Source organism: Ambystoma mexicanum, chromosome 11 (genome assembly GCF_040938575.1).
Source record: "Ambystoma mexicanum isolate Mex_15411 chromosome 11, UKY_AmexF1_1, whole genome shotgun sequence".
NCBI classification, from domain to species: domain Eukaryota; kingdom Metazoa; phylum Chordata; class Amphibia; order Caudata; family Ambystomatidae; genus Ambystoma; species Ambystoma mexicanum.
Genome location: NC_090934.1, coordinates 1,452,571,195 through 1,452,584,495, shown reverse-complemented (window position 1 = coordinate 1,452,584,495; position 13,301 = coordinate 1,452,571,195). Strand labels below are relative to the sequence as shown.

The following is a 13,301-nucleotide window of genomic DNA, read 5'->3' as shown; positions in this document are numbered from 1 at the left end:
AATCGAGAGGCTTGGTATAGTGTTCCATGGGGTCAGAGTTGGGGGGTGGGGGGGCTCGCCTTTCACTGCCCGTGGGCGGTGCTTTACTATTTCGCCTTTGCAATATGTGCCAGCTGTCTGCGCGAGAGTGGACATGCCAGCCGATGTATCACTGTGCCCATGTGATACATGACTGGGCAACACACACGACTACACCCCTAAGTGCAACTAAAGACACTCATGGAAGCATGCTATGGGTACTTACGGAGAGGAGTGCCAGGCGCCGATGTGATGGGGTGTGAGACCGCGACCTCCTGCTGTGCGCCAGCGCCTCTCACCAGCATGCCAGCGCGTGGCGCCCCCCGTGCCAGGGCACTGCCCCTCTGCCCGCTGCTCTGCACAGATGCAGCAGTTGCTGGACGCTCGCCCTCATGGGTGCCACCTGATGTACAGTCCAGCTGTCGATAACGCCCGCCCTGGCACGGCGCCTTCCTGCTCCAATACGGGGTGGGAGCCCGAGGGGACTGTGTCTGGGCGGCACTAGAGCTCCCAGGCTCAGGAGCCCCCTCTCGGCGCAGGCATCGGGGCACCCGCGGGGCTGGGAGGGGTCGCGGAATTAGGGCGGGTGAAGGAGGGGGCCCAGGGGGTTAGGGCTGAGTCGGAGACCCCGGAGCAGTGCCCGTGCCTCCGGAATCAGGGTGCCACCTCTGAGGTGCGGGAGGGTATATGCGCAGAGGCCCGCGAATCGGCGTCTCGGGGGGGGGGCTATGAGTGCGGATGGTGCTGGGGGGGGGGGGGATAGAGGCAAAGACCACTGTCTCCTCTGACGCTCCCCTTGCTGTTCAGAGTTCTCAGCTGCACGCGCGCAGAGCTGCTGCTGAAAGCATGGGGCGTGGGGAGTGGGGGGCGTGCAGCTCACTCAGCCCAGGTGAGAACCTCCCATCTGTCTGGAGGACCAGGGCACTTTCTAGTTCATTTGGTCCCCAAGGCGAAACACTAGGAATGCGCCCCCCCCACACCCCATCGCACGCGCCTCTCCCACTGCACCCCGCGCTCCACTCCCACTGCATCCCACGCGGCATCCCCAGCGCACCCCGTGCGCCAATCCCCCCGAGTGCCAACCCCCATCGCACACTGCGCACCTACCACCACTGCACTCCGCGCGCCTACCACCACCGCACTCCGCGCGCCAACCACCACTGCACCCCGCGCCAACCCCCACCGCACACCGCGCACCAACCCCACTGCACCCGCGCGCCACTCCCAAACTACACCGTTAAGGGACTGCCACCAAAAGTCTAACAGTCCGTCAAACAAGGAATGAATTGCCATTTGCAACGGTGGGCCACTTTTTCATTGGCGCCCAAGACCATTGTATGCCCCAATCCCACCTAGGCTTCAGATAATGAGGACTGGGCACCCCAAGAGACCATGAGTATGGCACGGGATGCAGTATATACAACCAACACAGAACACAAGATGCTGAAGGCGGTTTGGAGGCAACCTAAACCAAAAGGGCAATGACAAGGAGACACCTGAACCCAATAAACAATCACTTTAACATTCTTTGAATGGGAATCAAGTGTATGCTTTGATACAGTAAAGTCTGACTGTTGACTTGTTATAAGGATACATGGACCCGGATTATTTATTTGTTCATGCAATGTTTGTCGGGTACCTGTATATTTATTTATTCATGCAATGTTTGTCGGATACAGGTATCCGACAAAAATTGCATAAATAAATCAATTATCCGTCTCCACGTACCCAACAAACATTGCATAAATAAATAAATAAACCGGGTCGTGGCTTAAAGAATATTTACTCAGCAACACTGGTCAAAACTATTATCATCATAATGGAGTAACTCATCACCAGGGCCATGGAAGTGGTTTAAAGTGGAATTGATATATAGTTTGGAAAAGAAGCAGCATGAAAGAAATAGGGTTGCTTTAAACTATTATTTTGGGAGAGGCAAAGAAGGCTGCCTACAAGACACACCCACTCCCCACACCCCACTGCACCTCCCCTCCCATCACATTGCCAGCACAAAACCATTCAGTGACTAATGGCCCACCATTAGCAGTTACCTGCCTGCATTGTCATGGGAGGGGCTGGTTTTAGCTGCAGGATGACCTGAAGTGTTTTAATTGTTGTGTTTATGCCCCAACCCCACCCCAAGTGGCACGAAAGTGGTCAGAGTGAGCCTCTGACTTCTGTAATGTCACATAGTGCTTGTGTACTATGTGACACTACAGTCAGAAGGGGCAGCGCCAGCACCTGACCCACGGAACTTTCCCCACGGCAATGCGCCACCTCACAAACTGGGCAATTTCATCTCCTCCAGAGGCTCCAGGGACCAGGGCAATTGTACCCCTCCTGGTGCCATTGCGCCCCGGGCAGCTGCCCGCCTTGCGTGGGCCAAAAAACGTGCCTGTGGAGGACCCCACTGTCTTAAAGGATTACATCTCTTAACCCGTGGCATTGGGGTCTCTGGCGCATCAGTGGGGTCCACTGATTCTGAAGTGCAACTCGTGGCTCGGATAGTTGACTGATTGCTGAGGGGATCAGCGCAGATTGCCTCCGTGTACTCCTTGTGCTGTGGTCTTCACCCCTATGACTGATGCGCGTGGGTGCAACGGGCTCCCACAAAGGCCCGCTCAAACGGATTCCTCATGTGAACATAGACGGGTAGATTCACACATCACGTTCCACGCCTGCTTATGCTTACTGTGCACCTGCTTGTGCGTACTGTGTGCCTGCTTGTGGTTACCGTGCGCCTGCTTGTGTACCGTGCACCTGCTTGTACTTACTGTGCACCTCCTTGTGCTTACCGTGCGCCTGCTTGTGTACCATGCACCTACTTGTGCTTACTGTCCATACAAGCAGGCAGGAGTAAACCCGGGGGAGCATGAGATGTCATGGGAAGGGCCGAGCCAGGCCCGACCCTGGTCTGGCTCATAGAGCCCAACACGAGCCAGCCCAGGAAATGGCTGTGTAAAAGTGTGTGGGGGGGGGCTGTGTCAGGGTCAAAAAAATGGGCTGTAGGGAAGGAAAGGGATTGGGCAATAAAAGAGGCTAAAGAGGTTTGGGGGCAACAAAATGGACTGGGGTGAGAAAAGGGGCGTAAGAGAGCGAGAAAATGGAATAAGCAGTACTAGGGGCAACACAGTTGGCTAAAGTGGGCTGGAAGGAACAAGGGACAAGAACAGGGGCAGAAAGGGGCAAGGCCAGGGGCAGAATGGGGCAAGAACAGGTGCTAGGGGCAACAGCAAGGGCTAAACAGGACTTGTCAAACTAGAAATTATATCGTGCCTCCTATTGCTATGAATATATGTATATTGGCCTACGCCAAGCTGCTAACAAGCTGCTTATAAATTACATGTGAATAAACTCGCATTGCAAGGTCCTGACCTTAGAAACCATGTAAACTGTCATTTTGGGTCAAGCCGCCATTTTAGGTTTTCTTGCTCTATAAAGTCACCATGTGAGCTAAAATGGTAGCCTATGTTATTTAGAACAGAACTCGATTGTCATGACCTCTGTACAGCTAATGTATAACTTGCCTGCAGGCCACTTGTTAGGGTCATGAGCTGAGAGCTTGTCCTTCTGCTGACCTGTGTGCAATGGATTACCTGTATCACCGAAACTGATCTATAATTGAATGAGAACACCTGCTTAACTACATTGTATAAATTAAGTCCCGCATTGTAATGTTAGGCCTAGAGCATACATTATTACCATTTCTGCTGTTAATGTATAAACCTAAGATGAACTAGATTTGACCTGGCAAGGGACCCTAGAGCAGTAACTTATTTATGGAATGGTTAACCTGCAGAAAGGCTGGACAACAGGCTGGAGAAATGTATAAAAGCTTGACTGTTTCAATGAATATTTGCACTCACTGAGCACACCGAACCACGCCGGAGTTCGCTGTGTTGTACTGAGGGTCGATAGCTATCTGAATTTTATTCTGTTCTTTTGTAACTGGATTCAGTATAAAATAAAGTGCTTTGTATGTTCCTTTGTAACCTGTGTTTGGTGTGTTTCCTTTTTGGTTACCGTGCCTCATATTATTTCATTGTTTTCACAGTTGGCGCCCGGAATAGGGACCCTCAAGATTGATGCCGGATTATTGAAGGTTGACGCACGCTATCGGACCGGGATCGGACGGTGTGACATAACGGGCCCGACTGAACGAGACGCGACACCTCAACAGCGCTGCACGATCCGTTCCCTGGACGATAGCCGTGTGGTCTGAGACGGCATCTTGACGAGGGTCAATTTTTTGAGGCGGGCAGATTTGCCGAAATCACCATACACAAGGTAAAATTCGTTAGGTAAGTCCTTTGTAAACCGACCGGTCCTCCTTAGGTTTGGTCAGGTGAGTCATTACCCAACTCTTAATTCAACCCTGACAATTTGAATTTGGCGCATTGTATCTGCAGACACAATTATTGACCAGGTAACACCGAGTATTTGAGAAATGCCCGGGAAATTGTCTAGCTGCTTTAGGGCATTATTCCGCAGCGATAGACAATCTTTGGAATTTAGCCGTCCGCCACCACAGGAGGGGTCACCGGCATGTACTATGTACTGTAAGCATGGCATTGGAAGTGTAGTATTTAATAAAATTTGGCACAGACAAACCAGACATGCCTCCGAACTTCAGTAGCCAGTCAATGGTAGTTTTGAGATCCCTCGTATTGAATATTTAGAGTCAGTCTTGTTAAAAAAGAAGGCCAGACCTGCAGCATTTGATGTTTTGCAAAATTGGAAAAGAGAAGCGTTGCAGCAGCTTAAAAGTAGGGAAAAATATGTGCGCCGTCATAAAACAAATGCTGAAAAGGCGTTGTTATATGATCAGGACAAACAGTCTGAGTCGGTTAGGAATATGGACAGGGCTTTCTCACTCGGTATTCAGAAAATCTATCCTTCTGAAGATCTTCATGTTTCTGATGAGTTTATCGACAAATTGTTAAATGAACGAAGGCCTGGTGCCTCTGCACCACCTCCGTATGTTCCTCTTCCTCCTGCTGTACCTCTTCCTGCTGTTATTCCTGATCTTCCTGCTCAACCTGTTGTTCCTATTCCTCCGGTTGTTGTTCCTCCACCTGCTCCTCTGCCTCTTCCTATTGCACCAGTAATAGTACCTCCATTGAATTTTCCTGCACCCTCACTCCAAAGTAGTTCTGTACCGCTTGTAGTTGATCAGGGTGCGGGGTCGAGGATTGTTACTCGTAATACTGTTCCTACAGAAAAGAAACAGGATTTGTTTGCATGGGCTAAGCATTGTATGGAGAGAGATGATTGAGCTAATGTTCTTGCCACACTTTCTAATATGGATAATTTTCCTGAGAAAAATGTTTTCATTGAAGGTTTAGGGATTCATTTATGTGTAATGTGGGGTAAATTAAATAATGCAGATCTCCCACAAGGATTGAGGGACCTGAATACTTTAGCGTTTTCGAGAGACACTGTGGGGAAGGTACATGAGCATGTTGAGAGGATATTTGAGTATAGAAAGGAGTTGGAAAGGTTACGGAATGAGGATGACGAAGAAGAAAGTATGTATGTACAGAAACGATTTCTTCCGTGTCATAAATCGACATCTGAGGAGGCGCGAATTTGTACAAAAGATGCGATTAGATGGATTTCAGACATATCGATAACTCCAGTTGAGGTATATGACACATACAGTCAATATACGCTAGAAATGCAGAGGAAAGTGATACAGGTAATGGTAGAGTACCTGCTGGATGAATGTTTAAAGAGAAAGGTTAGTTGTCCCACAGAGTTATTGAGCATTTATAAGAGAGCTTTTTCACTTGACACTTCTTCAACTGCTTTAGCGCTCGACTTAGCTCTGTTGCTTAGTAAGCGTTCGGAGTTGCCTACATCTCAGTTGCCTATGAGAGAGGTTCCTCCGACATTTGTCCCAAAGGTTGAGATTCCTGCTAATGCTGCAGCAGGTACACCTGCTGTGGACATTCCTGCACATTATGTATCGCAGTTTGTTCACGTCCCGTTTTCACGACAGGAAGTGAATACTATTAGACAAACTATTCCTGACATTAGGAAAAACCCGACAGGGTTGTAACGCTCACCTGATTCCCATGGAGGCGCAGGTCCTGGCAGGAAGGTGTCTGTGACTCGAAAGGTGATGTGCAGGACTCGATGGGCTTCTGGGGTCGAACCTCTTCGCACTGTGTGACGAACTCGTAAGGTGAGGTTTCTGCAGGTGAAAGAATATAGGGGTTAATGGTCTGGGTTGTTTAATGTCTCTCTTCCTCTCTCTCTCTAGCTTCTCCGTAGAGCCCCCAGGTCAACGTGCTCACCTTAGATAGGTGAATGCTGGGCTCTCCATCTGCGTCTGATGCAGGGCGCTGTTGCCAGTTTCTTCACTGGTGAAACATAGGCCTCTTGGACTCAGAGGACCGTTGCCGTCGTTAATCGCACGAGCGGTGAGTTTCCAGACACCTTTTTAGTCTTTATAGTCTTTAGGTGCAAGGCACGTTAACATTGAACAGGACTTCGTATAATGCTTTCTCCCCTTTTGCTTGCAGGACTCTTGAGGAAGATGAAATGAAGCGCCTGGAAATGCGCGAGTAAATGCAAGCGCTCTAGCTGTCTTTTCTCTTGCAGCGTAGTTCGTGCTGAAGAGGCACCGGAGTATTTTCAGGCGTTCTATTGCGAAGAACGCGATGGGCGTAAGTAAATACCTGTCTAATGTCTCTTCTTTTGTCTTTCAGAAGTTTGTTTGCAGCGCCGGAGTCCGCGGAATGCCCGTAAGTAAATACAATGCTTTTATCTCCGCAGGCGGCGATGCAGCGTGAAGAATTCCAGAATTCACGGAGTGCCGGTAAGTAATGACAATGCTTTTGTCTTCACAGGCGAAAGTGCAGCGTGCCGAAATGACCGCAGCCGATGGATCAGGTGAGTAAGCACTGCGAGTTAAGACTGCCTTGCTAACCTGCTGTTTCTTGTCTCTGCAGGTGCTGCTGTCGACTGGTACAGGAATGGTGAGTATGATTCTTGCAGATTCAGGATCGAAAGAAGAAAGACTGGAACAGACTCGGTGAGCGTTCTGCTGCAGATGCAGAATAACGCGAAGCACGTTTCGTCTATCGGGTGTGGTTTAAATAGCCTTGGAGTGATGAGGCGTCTTCCTCCACGGCCCCGCCTAGGTAAGAAAAGAGTTCCAGTTCCAGAAGCTTTCCCATGCTGAATCCAGGGAATGGAGCTTGCCCCACCCAGGTAAGAAAGTAGTTCTGTTCACAGAGGACTTCTAAGTGGCTGGTAAGCAAGCAGCATGGTCTGCTGCAGGTAAGTCCACCCAAACATCTGCACACATATTTTGAGCCCGGCGCTTCCAGTGCCGGGACCGATGATTCTGATGAGCCTGGTGCCACCGGCGCCAGGACAAGGTCCAAAAGATCCCCGTGGGGACCGGCTGGTGCCTAGGATTAGGGTTAGGGGCCTGCTTCCAAGGACGTTGGGCTGGTCCCGGCTCCTTGGAAGCAGTGATCATGACAGTACCCCCCCTCAAGGCCCCTCCTAAGCGTGTCTTCTCCGGGGGGTTTGGCTTGTCGGGGTGATTCAGATGGAATCTCTTGACCAGACGAGGTGCGTGGACATATTCTGAGGGTTCCCAAGACCTTTCCTGGGGGCCGTATCCTTTCCAATCAACCAGATAGTATAATTTAGATTTGGAGATTTTGGAGTCTAGGATGTTCTTTACCTCGAATTCGAGTTCTCCGTCTACCAAAACGGGTTCTGGGAGTTCAGTCAATCGAGTTTCTGGTTGTACTGGTTTTAATAAGGAGACATGGAATACTGGATGTATTTTCATATGCGCAGGTAATTCCAATTTGACCGCCACCGGATTAACTATGGTAGAGATGGGGTAGGGTCCAAGGTATCTCGGGTTGAAGGTGGGGGGTCCTTTTAGAGGCAGGTGCTTAGTGGATAACCAGACCTGATCTCCTACTGCGTAGTGAGGGGCCTCTTTACGGTGTCGATCTGCTCCCTTTTTGACTTGAGCTTTAGCTCTTTGCAGATGGGCAGTGGCTTCCTTAAAAGCACGGGTAATCTCAGAGTGTAAATGATCCACAGCAGGTGTTTCGAATTCTTGGGGAGGATCCAGGTTAGAGGTTCTAGGATGATGTCCGTATAATAGGAAGAAGGGAGTCTTCCCGGTTCCAGAATGAGTCGAATTGTTGTAAGCGTATTCAGCGATCCACAGAATATCCTTCCAAGGGTTTTCAGTTTGTTGGAGCATGCAACGCAGATATAGCTCTAGAGTCTGATTTGTCCTCTCGGTTTGTCCGTCAGTTTGGGGATGGTGACTGGTTGAAAGTCTTACATCAATTTGGGCTAGACGACAGCAACTTCGCCAAAAGTGGGAGATGAATTGACTTCCCCTATCGGAGATTAAAACCGAGGGAAAACCGTGTAACCGAACGATGTTTTCTAAGAATTCTCGGGCCAATACCGAAGCTGAAGGTAGGCCCTTCAGGGGAATGAAGTGAGCTATCTTGGAGAATAGATCCACGACTACTAAAATGGTATTATACCCTGAGCATGGAGGTAAGTCCGTGATGAAATCCATGAACAGGGTATGCCATGGACAGGGAGGAATATCCAGAGGGTGTAAAAGGCCGGCTGGTTTCTCCTTCTGACTTTTATTCTGGGCACACACACCGCAGGAGATTACAAAGTCTCTAATATCCTTCTTCCATGATGGCCACCAGAAATGTCTTTTGATCTTTTCCATGGTTTTGGTAATGCCAGGGTGACCCTCCATCAGAGAGTCGTGATAACCGGAGATTACCTGTTTTTGTATTTTCTCACAGGGCAAGTACAATCGTCCTTGGAAATATGGTAGGTCTTGATCCACTGAGAATTCTTTTCCCTTTAATTGCCAGTCCTGCAAATTGGCCGGAGTTAGGAGTGACTTGACTGCAGTCTTGATGTCTTCAAAGGATTGAGTGCTGACTAACCCCAAAATCCTTTTTTCTGGGATTATGGGTATTGGTTCTGGATTGATCAAATATTCATCTACTCCCATCCGAGAGAGGGCATCTGCTTTTCCGTTTTTACTGCCGGGTCGATAAGTAATTATAAAGTCAAACTCAGCCAGAAACAGAGCCCAGCGAAGCTGTCTGGAAGACTGAGCTTTGGCCGTCTTCAGATATTGTAGATTGCGGTGATCAGTCATTACGGTGACTGTGTGTCTGGCTCCCAAAAGATAATGTCGCCAGGATTTAAAGGCCGATCGGATCTCTTTGTGATAAAACTGCCCCCATAGCAAGACTAGAAGCATCCGTTTCCACGATGTAGGGGAGTTCTGGGCGAGGATGTTTCAGAACAGGTGCAGAAATGAATTTAGCTTTTAAGTCCTGAAAAGCTTGTTCTGCTTCAGTAGACCATTCAAAACGTTTGTTCTTTTTTAACAGAGCGGTGATGGGCTGGACTATCCGGGAGAATTCAGGAATGAATCTGCGGTAAAAGTTAGCGAAGCCTAACATGCTTTGAACTCCTTTTACCGAGGTTGGTGATGGCCACTTGATGATTGCATCGACCTTCTTCGAATCCATATGAACCCCATTGGGTGACAATATGAATCCCAGGAACTCAACTTCAGTTACGTTGAAAACGCATTTTTCAAGCTTGGCAAAAAGGTTATATTGACGCAGTCTCTCGAGAACCTTTTTAACGTGTCTCTGATGTTCCTCTTCAAATGATGAATAGACAAGGATGTCATCAATGTAGACAACAACACACACATCTATGAGTTCTCTAAGGACATCATTCATAAAATACTGGAAAGCGGCAGGAGCGTTACAAAGTCCAAAGGGCATCACTTGATATTCGAATAGCCCATACTTGGTGCGGAAGGCCGTCTTCCATTCATCGCCTTCTTTTATTCGTACCAAGTGGTAGGCTCCTCTGAGATCCAACTTTGTATATATACATGCTTCTTTGACTTGGTCCAGGAGTTCAGGGTTCAAAGGTAACGGGTATCTGTTTTTAACGGTGATTTGATTCAGGGCGCGGTAATCTATACAAGTCCTAAGGTCTCCTTCCTTTTTCGGAACGAAGAACAAAGCCGAGGAAGCTTGAGACTTAGATGGACGGATAAACCCGTTAGCTCGGCATTGGTCCAGATAATGTCTGAGGTGAAGATTCTCTGGCTCGGTGAGGGCATAAATCCTACTGCAAGGAGGAGTTGTTCCGGGTATCAGGTCTATTTGACAGTCGTAAGACCTATGAGGAGGCAGGGTGTTAGCTTTTTCCTTCGGAAAGACATCTTGGAATTCCTGGTAGTCGGGAGGTAATGTAGGAACCTCAGAAGAAATTGCCGCCACTGAAACTTCAGGCCGAGGATAACAAGTGGTAAAACATTCTGGAAACTGAACCATCTTTGCTCGCCAGTCGATCTGAGGATTGTGCTTCTCTAACCAAGGGATTCCCAGAATGATCTGGAACTGAGGGGCCTTGATCACATCGAACACAATTTTCTCCCGGTGTCCATCTTGGCTCACTAGCGTCACTTCTTGGGTGGCGTGCGTTACTGGTCCGGAGGCTATCTCTGTGCCATCCACCGTAGTAATGACGTCCTTTACTGCCTTAGGGACAAGGGGTAGATTCATCCTTGATGCCATTTCACGGTCCACATAATTGCCGATTGCTCCGCTGTCGATGTAAGCTTCAATTGCATGCAAACGATCCGGACGTGCAGGACTAATGAGGACCATGGGCACCACGAAATGCGAGGTCACGGGACAGATCTTAACGCTCGGCAAGAGGACCTCTACACTTGCCGGGCTAGGTCGTTTCCCTGCTCAGAACTTGTGGTACTGGTATCTGCGGCTCCTACAGCCTTCTTAGCTGGTTTCACTGGACAGTCTCGAAGAAAGTGCCCTGAGTTCCCGCAATAGAGGCATAATTGCAGCTGTCTTCTTCTTTCCCGCTCCTTTTGGCTTAAAGGACCTTTCATCCCCCCTATTTGCATGGGTTCCACAGTGTCAGCTCCCTTAGTAGAAGTCTGTGGTTTAGAAAACACTCGGGTATCAAATTTAGAACGATCAGCCTTCCTGTTCTGTAATCTGTGGTCCAATTGGACGACTACGTCAATATAGTCTGAACATTCTTGTGGAGGGTTCACAACTTGAGCTAACATATCCTTGAGCTCTCCACGCAGGCCTCTGTAGAAAAGCGTTATTCTCTTATCCTCGGGCCATTGAGTTTCCACTATGAGTCTGTTGAATGAGGCTATATAGGTCAAGAGGTCTTGATTACCCTGTCGTAATGAAAGAAGTTCATTGTCCAAGGCCTGCCCTTGTGCATGTCTTGCGAACAGTTTCTCCATACTGGACTGGAAGGCCTGGAAATCATGTAGAACCGGATCATCCTGGGTGACTAAAGGGATCGACCAATCTGCGGCGCTGCCACTGAGATAAGAAAGCACGAAAGCCACTTTGGTCTGATCTGTTGAGAATGCAGCTGGTAGACATAAGAAATGTAAACGGCACTGGTTGATGAACACTGCAAATTTCTTTGGGTCACCAGAAAAACGTTCAGGCGGAGCCAAGGGCACATTACCAGGTAGATTGATTTGCACTGGATTTACAGATGATGCAGAAGGATAGCTTCCTCCTGGAGCAGGCAGAGGTGTCTGTCCTGCCTGCGTTTGTAGCAATTGCCTAGCAAGGTCCTCTGTTCGCTCCTTGGAAAGTATTAGTTCTCTTCTTAGAGAGCTTGTTTCCTGACGAGCTACATGTACTTCTGCTCTTAATTCCCCGAGCAACTGGGCTAAGTGATCAGTGTCTGAGGTTTCCATTGCGCCTGGGTAGGAGTTTTGCGGTGGGCTTCGCGTTCTGTAACGCTCACCTGATTCCCACGGAGGCGCAGGTCGTGGCAGGAAGGTGTCTGTGACTCGAAAGGTGATGTGCAGGACTCGATGGGCTTCTGGGGTCGAACCTCTTCGCACTGTGTGACGAACTCGTAAGGTGAGGTTTCTGCAGGTGAAAGAATATAGGGGTTAATGGTCTGGGTTGTTTAATGTCTCTCTTCCTCTCTCTCTCTAGCTTCTCCGTAGAGCCCCCAGGTCAACGTGCTCACCTTAAATAGGTGAATGCTGGGCTCTCCATCTGCGTCTGATGCAGGGCGCTGTTGCCAGTTTCTTCACTGGTGAAACATAGGCCTCTTGGACTCAGAGGACCGTTGCTGTCGTTAATCGCACGAGCGGTGAGTTTCCAGACACCTTTTTAGTCTTTATAGTCTTTAGGTGCAAGGCACGTTAACATTGAACAGGACTTCGTATAATGCTTTCTCCCCTTTTGCTTGCAGGACTCTTGAGGAAGATGAAATGAAGCGCCTGGAAATGCGTGAGTAAATGCAAGCGCTCTAGCTGTCTTTTCTCTTGCAGCGTAGTTCGTGCTGAAGAGGCACCGGAGTATTTGCAGGTGTTCTATTGCGAAGAACGCGATGGGCGTAAGTAAATACCTGTCTAATGTCTCTTCTTTTGTCTTTCAGAAGTTTGTTTGCAGCGCCGGAGTCCGCGGAATGCCCGTAAGTAAATACAATGCTTTTATCTCCGCAGGCGGCGATGCAGCGTGAAGAATTCCAGAATTCACGGAGTGCCGGTAAGTAATGACAATGCTTTTGTCTTCACAGGCGAAAGTGCAGCGTGCCGAAATCACCGCAGCCGATGGATCAGGTGAGTAAGCACTGCGAGTTAAGACTGCCTTGCTAACCTGCTGTTTCTTGTCTCTGCAGGTGCTGCTGTCGACTGGATACAGGAATGGTGAGTATGATTCTTGCAGATTCAGGATCGAAAGAAGAAAGGCTGGAACAGACTCGGTGAGCGTTCTGCTGCAGATGCAGAATAACGCGAAGCACGTTTCGTCTTTCGGGTGTTGTTTAAATAGCCTTGGAGTGATGAGGCGTCTTCCTCCACGGCCCCGCCTAGGTAAGAAAAGAGTTCCAGTTCCAGAAGCTTTCCCATGCTGAATCCAGGGAATGGAGCTTGCCCCACCCAGGTAAGAAAGTAGTTCCTGTTCACAGAGGACTTCTAAGTGGCTGGTAAGTAAGCAGCATGGTCTGCTGCAGGTAAGTCCACCCAAACATCTGCACACATATTATGAGCCCGGCGCTTCCAGTGCCGGGACCGATGATTCTGATGAGCCTGGTGCCACCGGCGCCAGGACAAGGTCCAAAAGGTCCCTGTGGGGACCGGCTGGTGCCTAGGATTAGGGTTAGGGGCCTGCTTCCAAGGACGTTGGGCTGGTCCCGGCTCCTTGGAAGCAGTGATCATG

The 13,301-nt window shown here is 49.2% G+C and overlaps 1 protein-coding gene across 2 annotated transcripts in view; it reads right to left on the bottom strand.

Annotated features, from left to right (window-relative positions):
- The window catches only part of LOC138504546 (gonadotropin-releasing hormone II receptor-like), a 243,584-nt gene that overhangs the window by 171,597 nt on the left and 58,686 nt on the right, over positions 1–13,301 (bottom strand). Inside the window, exon 1 of one of the 2 annotated variants that reach the window (XM_069625108.1) lies at positions 245–842. The exons of the other annotated variant lie outside the window; for it this stretch is intronic. The gene's annotated coding sequence lies outside the window, so the exon portion shown is untranslated. Of the gene's footprint in view, positions 1–244; positions 843–13,301 lie in introns of those variants that run through there. 2 annotated transcript variants of the gene reach the window in all.